The sequence below is a fragment of the Rhinolophus hipposideros genome (assembly GCF_964194185.1).
Source record: "Rhinolophus hipposideros genome assembly, chromosome: 23".
NCBI lineage: Eukaryota > Metazoa > Chordata > Mammalia > Chiroptera > Rhinolophidae > Rhinolophus > Rhinolophus hipposideros.
In genome coordinates this window covers 24,502,765-24,515,016 of record NC_138069.1, presented here as the reverse complement: position 1 = coordinate 24,515,016, position 12,252 = coordinate 24,502,765, and the positions used below count along the sequence as shown (strand labels likewise).

The window sequence follows — 12,252 nt, the reverse complement described above, 5'->3', positions numbered from 1 at the left end:
TAGCCACACACTGGCATATGCAGTCATTTATAACCATGTTTCTAAAGGTTTACCAACATGAGAAAACGCTCATTTAGAATCTTCAGTAAAAAAGCAGGAAACGAAACTGATTACAATCTATTGAGGGGGGAAAATAACCTAGAAGAAATTTACTAATATGTTAACAGCACGTATCTAGATAATGGAATTTCCAGGTGGGTTTTATTTTTTGTTTTAAACCTTGTTGTATTTTTCCAATGTGCCTTTATTGCTTTAATCATCAGAGAAAAATGTTATTTTTTTAAGGGTTGAAAGAATCTGGTCTGAGGGCAGCCAGCCAGCTTGTGAAGTACAGTTTTTGCCACTGGACACTTTCCATCTGTCCAGAAGCCATTACGCCTCTGTTACCATCAGATCACCTTAATCCTATTGATTGAAATGCCAAAGTAATGCTATTAATTTACTACTTAACAGATAAATTCCTAAGAGCACAGCAGAAGGATTACCTGCGAGTTGCGGTACTCCTCTAGGTGTGAGAGTGGGTGGTCCTTACAGATGCAAACACAAAGCACAAAGAAGGCTTTAGAAGCTCATAAATTTGTCCTCCATCATAGAACCTAGATCAACCAATTCTCTCTGGATCAATAAAAATCGTATTGGACTTTTATGCCAGATACCAAAGTAAACACTACAAAAAAATTATTTATTCCTTACAGTAACCTTATCAGTAGCAACTATTATGACCCCCATTTAACATATGCACAAACAAAGACAGGCAGGGTAAGCAATTTGTCCAACGCCACACAGCTAGTACCGTGTTTCCCCGAAAATAAGACCTAGCCGGACAATCAGCTCTAATGCGTCTTTTGGAGCAAACATTAATATAAGACCCGGTCTTATTTTACTATAATATAAGACCGGGTCTTATATTGTAATATAATGTAATATAATTCGGGTCTTATATTATTTTTTCTTCAAAAGACACATTAGAGCTGATAGTCTCGCTAGGTCTTATTTTCGGGGAAACACGGTACCTGGCAGCCTGGATTTGATGACAGAGTCCATGTGCTTTACCCTGGAGCAAGCCCCTGTTGAGTCCAGAAATGGGATCTTACTTAGATCTTACGCTTTCTTCAAGATGATTTCAAATAGTAATTTATAAGTTAGGACAGGAAGTATCTATACTCTATGGATAAGGAAACCGATGTTTAAATATAGTAAAGGACTCTCGAGATCACACAAGGAAAGGATCAGAACAGGCAGAAGTCAAACCCAGGATTTCTGACTCCACATCCACGGCTCATCTCATCCCATGGGTGGCTTCTCTTTGCCTCTGAGACATGCAACAAGAAACAGGAGGCAGTGGCAGTGGAATTTGGGCCTCCTGTTTGGTCCCCCTATGAGCTACAAAGAGGTGGCTCTGCTACAGGATCCTGAAGGTGCAGGATAAAAAGGAAATAAGCCCCCGAAAGGCAAAGAAAGACTCAGCAACAACCCCTGTGATTCTTTGACCATTAGCCCTCCTTCACCCTAAAACCAGGAAGGGGCACGGGCCACAGCACCTTATCCTTCCCTAATCATCCATCTTTCTTCCTTTCACTCATTATTAAGTCCCACAGGTTTTACTCACACATCTTCTCTGTAAATGTTCTTTATGGAAGCTTATAGTAAACCACAGAGCAGCAGGAATTTAAAACAATGCATATTTGAGTTGAGTGAGCTGTTTTAGCACATTTGAACAGCTGCTCCAAAACATATGCCAAAATTCTACCTCATTTGGATTCATGTATCACCTCTGCCATCAAAGCACCTTGACTAAGTCATTTAACCTCTCCAAGCCTCAGTTTCCTCATCTTATAACTAGACAAGAAAATGGTGCCTGCTTCATAGAGTCACTGGATACATTAGAAAGCATGCATGGAAAAGTTCTGTGCGTGGCACCTAAAAAGTGCTCAATCATTCGTAGCAATTGCTATTACTGTTAGTCAATCTCTAAATCAGTTTCCTCATCTATAAAATGGAGATGGTCATCCCTACCGACATTGCAGAGTCATAATATACAGTCAAGAATTCATAGCAGGTGCTCAGTAAATGTCTTTTTCTTTAATGCACGAGATGACCAGGTCCCATAATCCTAAGACCTCTCTACCTACTTCTTCCCAAGACTTTTGTAACCTGCTAAAGTGAGACAAAAAAGTTCCACCCCACTGAGCACAGCCGCAGTTCTCTGTCGGAAGGGATTCAGGGAATCAAGGAGGGCTATTTAGAACATTATTAGAGTCTTTGCTTCTGCTTCTGCAAATTCTGTATTTACATACAAATACCCACTTCAGTGCTCCTAAACCCTCTCAATTCACAGTTAAGTGTTCTGTTTCTGAAGAGTAGTCACTCAGTTTATTAAAGGCAACTTCAGGTTTTAATCCAAGTTGTTCTTTCTACAATTAAAAGTCATTTTTCCCCCTTAGTGCCAGGAAGGATTGTTTACTTTCTCAACATTCACCTTGGGATCACAGTCTCTTGGATGACTGAAGACCACACACATCCATGGTCCACTCTTAAGAAAACCTGTTTTTGTCCGGGATAAATAGCCCATCTTGCTGAGGTATTCCCTATGGGTTCATTGCAACCTGGCTTATTTTCCACTACAGGTTTGAACTAGTATAGACTTGGGAGGGGGAAGCGATATGTTTTTTCGAATAGGCGCAGGTATTCAAGCACTTACTTGTCTTCACGTAGGTTTCCCTCTATTAGTTTGGGAGCTCTTGCAAAGTACGGACTATGACATATTCATTACTGATAGAGTTAAGAGAGAAGTCCGTGGGGTGAGGGGGACCTAGATAAGTTATTGAACCTCTATGAACCTCAGTTTCCTCATCAATAAAATGGGAGGTAACAATACCCAATCCATAGGATTATATTCAGGATTAAGTATTGCAGATAAAGCTCTTGGTGTAATGCCTGGTGGTTTATAACCACTCAGTAAGGGCTAGTTGTTATTATTTTATTATTTATATCCTGCTCAATCACCTAGTACAATCTCCGACATATAACAGCACCCTATAATTATTTTGGATAAATAAATAAATGAAGTAGCAAATTAATCCTATCTCCTATGAGACGATGACCACCCCAAAAGTGCCTAGTGAATGGAAAAGGCTGACTGACCTGAGAAGGCAGAGAGTTTATTTCCACATGTGTAAAAGCACTGTGAATTTTTGCCATTCAAGCAACATGCCATGGGTAAAAGCAGGTCACATTTTAAAGATGAATGAACTAAGATGGAGAGAAATAAAATGAGAGTCAAAGTGACTAGAGAGAAATTTTGAGGGACAATTTAATAAATAATCAAGAAGAGTTCGGCCACCCTCTTCCTGTCTTTGGGAAATATCTTGAAGACAGTCAAGCAGAAGATGCCCCAGACCAGACCTGCAGTCCTTGGTCACGTTATAGCTCCGCCATGTGAGACCCTGAGCAGGTCTCTTAACCTTGAGCCTCAATGTCACCACCGAGGCATGGAGATGCTGTCATGGGGATGGCCTGGGGATTCAATGCAGTGATGGAGTGGGAAACGCCATATAACCTGAAAGAGTGATTGGTGTGAGAGTGGTCGTACGTTATTCTCAGCCCATACTTTCCAGTTCCAAGAGCTCCATGAATTCTCACTCGTAGCTCCAGGGAATCACACAGACATTAATATCACAAACCAGAGCAGCTCCCCAGAGGGACCTTGCAAATCATTATCACTTAGAAGCGTCAGTAGAGTGTAATGGTTAACAGGGTGGGCTTTAGAGACCAGCCGACTGGTGGGCTCTGCCTCAGCCAACTCTCTGAAAACGCGGGAGTCATCTATAAAGTGCAGGTAATCGTGTCATCTTCATAGGGTTGTTGGGAAGATTAAATACAGTAACATATCCAAAGTACCCCGCACATAGTAAATACTAAGTGAATGGCAGCTATTACTATCATTAGTGAATATCATGTCTTTATCTATTTTCATCCTATTCTTATTGCTCCTCAATATTTATATCACTATTTGAGGTCTTTGCGACCTCAAATGGCCAATCCCTGATGATTAATGCAATCTCTATTTCCCAAAATATTTTGTCCAGAAGCCCTGAGCTCTATTCTCTGCAAAGACGTACTTTTCCAGGGAGATTTATCTGATTAAAAAGAAAGCTGCATTGAAGGTAATGAGAGCCATTTTCTCTCCTGTCCAACTCGTGGGATGCATGCTGATTATGCAGGGCCTGCTAAGCGCTTGGACTCAGGCAGAGTAAATCCCATTGGCCTGTTCCTCAGCCTCTGAAAAGTCCCCCTGGTACCCTCACACTGTAACTCATCATGGGGCCTACTTGATGCCCACAGGCTTGAGCCAAGACTTCTTTCACTGGAGAACCAGACTGGAGAATCACACAGAAGGTCAGAGGCACAGGAAAATGTCCCCATGTGAGACATACGGGGACAGTCACAGCAGAGTGAGGTGGCTGTTGCAGAATTATAACAAGTGACCTATGTCGGGAGAAATGCAGAGTTTATGCACCGACATAGGTTTGACCTAGCCCATGGCTCTGCATCATTCCATGGGGTCGGAGGGTTGTGGATACTCCTGAAAGAAGAGGATGGCTTCTTCTGTATTCCTGCCTTGGATTTTCCCAGAGGACATCAGGTATTCTTCCCCAGGGACTGACTAAAGGTATCAGGGCTAGAATCTGGGGCTTTTTACTCCAATCAAATCAAATTAGCTGTGCCAAGAACCCGCACAGCTAAATTCAGCCGCTTCTGGGATACAAGGTGTATAGCACCTATTTAACAAATATTTATTGATCCCTGAACATATGGCAGGCCCTGTGCTTCATGAAAATCTTATTTGTTAAGAGCCTGGAACAAGGCTTGCAAAAGGCATTCTTTCAGGGTCTTGTCTACGTAACACACGATTGCCCCAATTTTGCAAAAGTCATTCTTTCAGGGTCTTGTCTACGTAACACACGATTGCCCCAATTCTGAGGGAAAAGAAGGTTGGAGAGCTGAAGGTTGAGCTTCAATCAGAAAACACCAAAGGTTGCCATGATTCCAGCCTTGAAACATACACAGGAAGGAGAAGAAAGTGAGGGGGGTGGGGGGAGAAGAAAACATCGACATAATTTTAGTAAATACAGTGTGATATGAAAGAGTTGGATCAAGTCACAACATCTTAAGCCTTAATTTATTTGTAAAATGGAGACAGACATCCCTACCTCCTACCTCCAAGGCTGTTAGCGGAATAAAATGAGATAAAATATATAATGCTGCTTCTTGCCATCAAACAAGAAACATAAAAAGGAAGCTTTTGGGAAGTAAAATGACAGGCTATGAGAAATAGAGACTCCGTCTCCAGGTGAATACATTGGATTATCTGCAGGAAATTCTACCCTTGACAGACTGGGTTTGAGGGTCTTGGATGCTGTAGCAGGGCCAGGACTAGGGTGAGGCAAGTGAGGCACCCAGGGCACAAAATTTGAAGAGGCACTCACTCTCAGGATCCTACAAGTGCAGGCTTGCCACTTACACAACCCTGAGAGTGAGTGCCTCCTTAAATGTTGCTAGGTGCCTCGTTCTCATCTTCCTGCTGGCCCTGCCTTGTGGGAAATACTGAAATAAAGGAGGAGAGTTAGTGGACGGAATGCTGGCCAGAAGAACAGACTGGAAGCAGTGATAAGGGGTATGAGACATCCCTAGAGAAGCAGAGTTCCCTAGGGACAGGGGAAGAACCAGATGGAATCTGAAGGTTCCCTCCAGCTCCAAGGATCCAAGATTGTATCTTACAGCAGAAGAGAATCATATTCAAATGTGTGTGCTTTTTACCCAGATAAAAGTTCCTTATAGGAAGTCGATATAGCTGGGGGTTGGGGGGTGGGGAGAGGAGGGGGGAAAATGTCTTGTTCCATAAGACCCTGGGAGAATTGGGCTCAGAGCATGCCAACTGTGACATTCTGCTCCCAGGGGTGTTTAGCAGGTCATGGAGTGAGAGCAATGAAACGTCAGGCACTCCCCAGTCAGCCTAAACCCCTCACTGCAATCAGATAAAATCCGAATTGCACAGCTGGCCAGGGGAAGCCAGATGTTGATCTAAGGGTACAACCCAGGCAGAGCTGAGGGCGACCAGTGGGGCCCAGGCGGCACAACAGCCTGCAACTCCCTGGGTTGGGCCAGGGACAGGAACCTGGTTTGGTCCACAAGGCTACACAGTGCCAGCCTCACTCAGCCCCACACGGCCCTCCCCACCACCTCTCCATTCCTTTCCTGAGGATAGCCCACGGACAGAAGAAAGCTTTCTTCCCAAATACACAACGTGGACAATGGCAAATGTTAGGTCTTTCTAAACGTGCACAGAGGTTTAATTAATAACTCTCAGAAAAATTATCTGATTCATGTCCCTACCTCCCCCCAAATACTGCCTTCTTTTTTTGAACCACCACAGTAGTCCAATTATGCCACCTAGGCTGGGTAGCAGCCTCTTATAATTGTTTATGTACCTAATCTATTGTATCTGCCGAACTATAAACAATGAAAGGCCAAAGCCCATGCATCAACAAAATGATGACTGATTGCAACTCCATGCTAAGCACTGAATAAGACAGACACCAACCCTGCCCACGCGGAGGCAGTGACACATTTATCTGCATCTCCCCCACAGTGCTTTATGCATATAGTGGGTGCTTAATAAGTCAGAAGGATCAGAGGCCACGACTCCACAGTCTAGTCCCTTGGCACAGACTGGTGATCCATCCTGCTGCCCTTCCCTGCTGGGCCGGCCCCAGAACCCTTCTCTGGACAGCCACCACTAGTTGAATGTAGTGGGCACTCGAGGGAAAACTGTTTACTATGCCTGATCTAACCCAAAACCACCATTTCACAGAAGAAGAAACTTGGGGCCATCTAAGAAAAAGAATTAGCCCAAGACCACCCAGAAACTTAGAGATAGAGCCAAGACTACACCTGGGTTTCCCAGCCCCCACCTTAACGTTTTGTCCTCTATTCCACAATGACCTTCAAAATTGTGTATTAAGTAAATGCCCATGAACACACAGAGCTGACCTTCAACGACCTTGACTAGTTGACCAGGTACTTTCTACATAGAATAAACACCAGCTCATCGGACCACCTCCCTGCCAAGATATTCTGGCCCCAGAGGACAAGTTGCCTGGAAACCGATGGGCACACACTATTTAGAGGTGTCTTTGGAAGACACATTTCTCCAGTTTGGGCAGGCCACAATTCAGTCCAACCAGAAACAAATGAGAAATCAAAATGGATTATTTTACTATAAAGGGATTGGGAAGGGAGATTCTTCCCTTTACTTTCAGACCCACCTGGTTGCTTTTCCCAACCCCGCAGACTCAATGCTGCATCCTCACCTCTTATTCGCTCTCTCTCTCCTCCCTTCTCTCCCCACTTCTCACACACACACACACACACACACACACACACACACACACACTAAATGTCTCAGTTCGCCAAGTCTTTTCTCACCTCTGGACTTTACACATGCTGTTCCTTCTACCCAAAACACTCTTCCTCCCTATTTCTTCCAGGCCAACTCCATACCCAACATTCACATTTAAGTGCTTTATGCATATAGTGGGTGCTTAATAAATGGCAAAAGCCACTTTCTCCACATAGCCTCCTGGAAACTCCCACTCTTCCAAGTGCAGTTGGGTGCCTGTCCTCTGTGTTCGCTCGACTCTAGCACTGGCCATACCTCAAACACCTCCACTTTAACACTTCCCGCTTCCTTTCATCCTCCCCACCCATCTCCTGTCCCCTCTCAATCTGCACCTCCAACGTCCTCTTGCAGCCCTATACGTCCCTCCTTTGGTTACCCTCAGCCTCTTAGTCTCTCTTCTGCCCCTCACCTTGCCTTTCCTCCTCCTTTCCCACCACCGACCTCCTGACTTCTCTGCCCATCGTGAACTGAGGAGATGGAACTGATGAGAGGACCCTCTCTGCTAACCCAGAATGGTTTTGGGGTGTGGTGCCATGCAGGGTGCAATTGAAACTGTTTTTCTCCAGTACCATTGCTACTCCAGCTCATTTGAAATTCAGATTGACAGCTCCACATTGATTCCCTATTTCCAACTGATGTTGCAACAGGAGAATGAGAATCTGAGCATTGATCTGGCCTTTCTTCCAACAAATCCCTGAAAAACGAGTTGTTTCGTTGGAGAGAAATCTTGATAGTAGATGGGGAAGAACCAAGACACAAACACACTCACATTTCCCCAAAGGACTCCAGACAAATTCAAATCCACACCAGATATGTAAAAAAGAAAAAAAAAGGGGGAATATTATAGACTAATAAAATGATTTAGGGCCAGAAGGATTCTTAGAGATTATTCTAATCCCCTCATTTTATAGCTTGGGAAACTGAAAGGCAAGAGGCAAATGACCCACCAAAGGTCACACAGCACCCACTTCACCTGCCACCCTGCCTGCAACCCTACTCCTGGAGTTTTCCATGGTCTCCATCATTAGGAGTCAAATCCGAGGTCCTTTAGATACCAAAGTCTCCTAGTGTGACAAATCCCCTAATGAAAAGGTGATAGATAATTTAACTCTCTGTCTAGTCAGTGCAGCTATCCCCATAAGCCTTCTCTGTGAGGGCCAGAACACTTGGTCCCAGAAGACCTCACTGTCTTTCTGGAAATTACTATTAATCACACCTGTCTAAACCAAGTCTGATTCACTACATTACATTGCAATAATCCCTGAAGCAATTTGCATCATTTCCAAATACTTGTATAGGGTCAGCAAATCCTAACAATCAAACGTTTCATTTTCAGCTCCATTCCTAGCTTCTCTGTCCAGTAGCTCGGGGTCTATAAGCAGAAGGTTAAGTTCACTGGAGGGTCGAGATTCTAAATGTGCATGGGATCGGGGGCGCCGTGGTGCATATTTCCTCTACACAGATGCACAGAGCATAGGTTTACTATTGAAGGACCTTGAATTCATTCTGTGCAAAATGTCTAAATATAGACAAATGGGTACAATGATTATCAGGTGGAGGGGCGTGGCTATTTTGACATTAAAATGGAGCCTTTGTATTTGACAAAGAATTAGGGAAATTTTGGCTGAGGGCAGTAAGAGACGGGGGATAGTTTAGGGTGGTTTACACACAATAACAGAGAATTATTATTGAACCAATTCTCTTTCGGTGCTTCTCATTATCTCAAGGAGAAAGGCTTCATTAGGTGTTAATATATCTCTGACACCTTTCTAACCGGCTGAACTGGGGCAGGCCTCAGGCTCAGAACACTGGCAATCCCCAGCATCTAGCTAGAATTTTCAACTCTTCTCTTTTTGTTTGGTTTTCATTGTAGTCACTACTGTGGTTATTTTTATTATGGCGAGTAACACTGGTTGTTTTCACGTGTGAGTAGTGAAATACAAAGTTCCCTTTTAAAAGGGGGTCAGTTAAAAGGAGCGAGGCAATTTAAGGAAAAATCTCAAGTGACTGATAGTAGCGGTGGTGTAGAAATGGCAAAAAGTGTGAAAGTGATACCCAAGAAACTACTGGTACATGACACATGGGAGAGTCTGGACTACAGAGTCTCAGAATTTCGAAGAATTCTGCTGCTGTCACTCACTTGACAACAGAGGAGCAATGGGTAACTCACAACTATTTCTTCTCCATTTTCAAGTGTGGTAAACTTTGAGTTGTGTATATCAGGATTGCTGGAAGTCAGACACGTGTTTTGATCTTCTTGGATGTAACAGAATATAACGAGCTTCAAAAACAAACAGTAATAATAGCAACTATTGTGATTTCTACTCCTCACAAGTTACCAAAGGCTTTCCCATACAGGGTAGCATTTGAGTGAGGCAACACTTGAAAACCTGTGTTCTGATTCCTTCTCTCCTTCAAGTGCTGTGTGACCTGAGGCCAGTTACTTAACCTGTTAGAGTCTCCATTCTCTCCCGTTCAGCTCACCCTGCCAGGGCTTTCACTGCAAACGCCTTGCTGCAGACATGGGAGCTCAGGGAACCAGAGGACTCTTCAGCTGTACGGAGGGTTCAGATATTAAATGGCACATTCTGCTAATAGCAAATGGGAAGAGGTAATTTGGGGCAAATTCATTCTCTCACTGCACCACCTAATAGGATTCAGGCTTATGAAAGAGGCCTAAAGGCCAAGAGACCGCTTGTGCTCCAGTAAGCACGGGGAGGGAGTGCTGTGTTCCCAAATCTTATTATCTGAGAGGAGGGGTTGGGCAGAGAACAGGAGCTTATGAACACGTCGTAACTGCCACTCCTGGAGAGGTTCTAGAAGTGAATTATGGAAGCAGAAAAGTCATAAATCACCAGTTGCATGCCTGTGGTCCCCTTTGCTCACACTAGTGCCACGCAGCCACCATGAGTCTGGGGCTGAATGGAGAAAAGGCTGGAAATGTGGTACTTACTACCTGTTGGCCATGGAAGGCATCTGGCAGGACTTCCCCACCACGTGGGGTTCATGGTGCTGCTGAAAGCTCAGTGAAAATCCAAGTCCAGACTGGTTCTGAACTGCTTCACACACACACACACACACACACACACACACACACACACACACACACACAGAGCAAGGCAAGGGCAAGACAATATATTGAATGACTGTTCTATTCAAAGAATTGTCCTGTATATGTGTGTGTGTGTGTGTGTGTGTATTTTCCTTTTTAACCTGTGCTCTTTGTGCAAAACTAATTTGATATATGAGGTAACTAAAGTTCAGAAAGGTTAAGCAACTTCCCCAAGGTCACATAGCTAGTAAATAACTGAAATAACATTGATTCCAAATCATCTGTTCTTTTCGCTGTTTTGGCATTATTGTATTTTACATCTCACAGCACATTTCAGAAACACACACATGCACTATACACACCATATACATACACCCACAAAGGCATTTTGCACATTCACACACTAACCCCATGTATACATATACCTCACATATATACACAAAAGTGTCCACACAGAACATCACACTTAACAGCACACTTTCCCATGAATACAGATATTCACATTTTTCACATACAAATCTATGTAACACAATTCACTATTGATCCACAAACACCCCCAGGCACACCCTAATCTCCACACTCATCCACCCACCTGTACACATAACACGCACACGCATCACACCTAGAAACCTACCCACATCACAGAAACTCACAGACACCCACAGTCACACACATAAAACCAGTAAAATGCATGTGTCCTTCCTCCTGCCAATCACAACTACCTCTTCTGTATATACTTAAGGGACCTTCGGATTACTAAGCAGGAGTGTCTAGATAATCCTGGAATATCTTCTGAATCTTCAAAGGAATACCGGATTGCTTTCAGTATTTTTTCATTCCTGGGTATAATAGTCTAATTATTTTTAAATCGTTAATCTATATATGCTTATATGCATATTTACGAATATCCTGCTCTTCAGGATATTTGATTAATTATAGTAGCTATTATTCATGCATTCATTCATGCACCGTGCAATTACTGAGCACCAATTATGTTTGAGACCCCACGGTATCACAGGAGGAGATTAAAAGAACAAACAAACAATAAATAAGAACACTGTGATTCCTGGTCTTAAAACACAAACACAAGTAACTACATTACAAGACAATTCGGCCAGAACCTGGCGAGTGAGGGGTATGAGAGGAGAAAGGGACGAGGAGGTAAAATGGCTCGGAAGCGTCTGGTCCTAGAGAATGGGAAAAGGTTGGTGCCATCTGGGGAAGCAGTGGTCTGGAGAAGCAAGTCGCGGAAGGAAGCTGTGGGGTTCCGCTCAGGAGAGGCATGCAAGGCACAGGCAGGACTACTAGGTGGACGTGCCCTGCCGGGGAAATGAGGAAAGCGGGCTCCAGGCAGAAGCCAGCACAGAGACACAGACTTGAGGGTTTTCCATTAGAAGTGCTCCGTTACACCGCTACAACTAGTGAGATCAGAAAAGGAGCTGAGGAGACGAACGAGAGACGTGGGCAGCGAATCCTTGGGGCACAATGTCCTCCTTGGCAACACACGTGTCTCTCTACACGTCCTTCCTCCAAAGTACCAGCCTCAGCACACGCGACAGAGGGCACCAGCTCCCAGCTAACTCCTGGACATAGTTTCAGGACTGGGAAAACTCAGCTGCACAAAACAATGCAAATGAATGTCCTTCGACCCTTCATTTTCCGATCCTGACTCTTCTACAAGTGTGTGTACCTTTGGGAGTGTGGCAGGGGAGGGCCACCGTTAGACATCAGTAACTCA

The 12,252-nt window shown here is 44.0% G+C and overlaps 1 protein-coding gene across 2 annotated transcripts in view; it reads left to right on the top strand.

Annotated features, from left to right (window-relative positions):
• The window catches only part of GLRA1 (glycine receptor alpha 1), a gene marked incomplete at its 3' end in the record, with an annotated part of 73,137 nt that overhangs the window by 17,561 nt on the left and 43,324 nt on the right, over window positions 1-12,252 (top strand). The gene's annotated exons all lie outside the window — the stretch shown is intronic.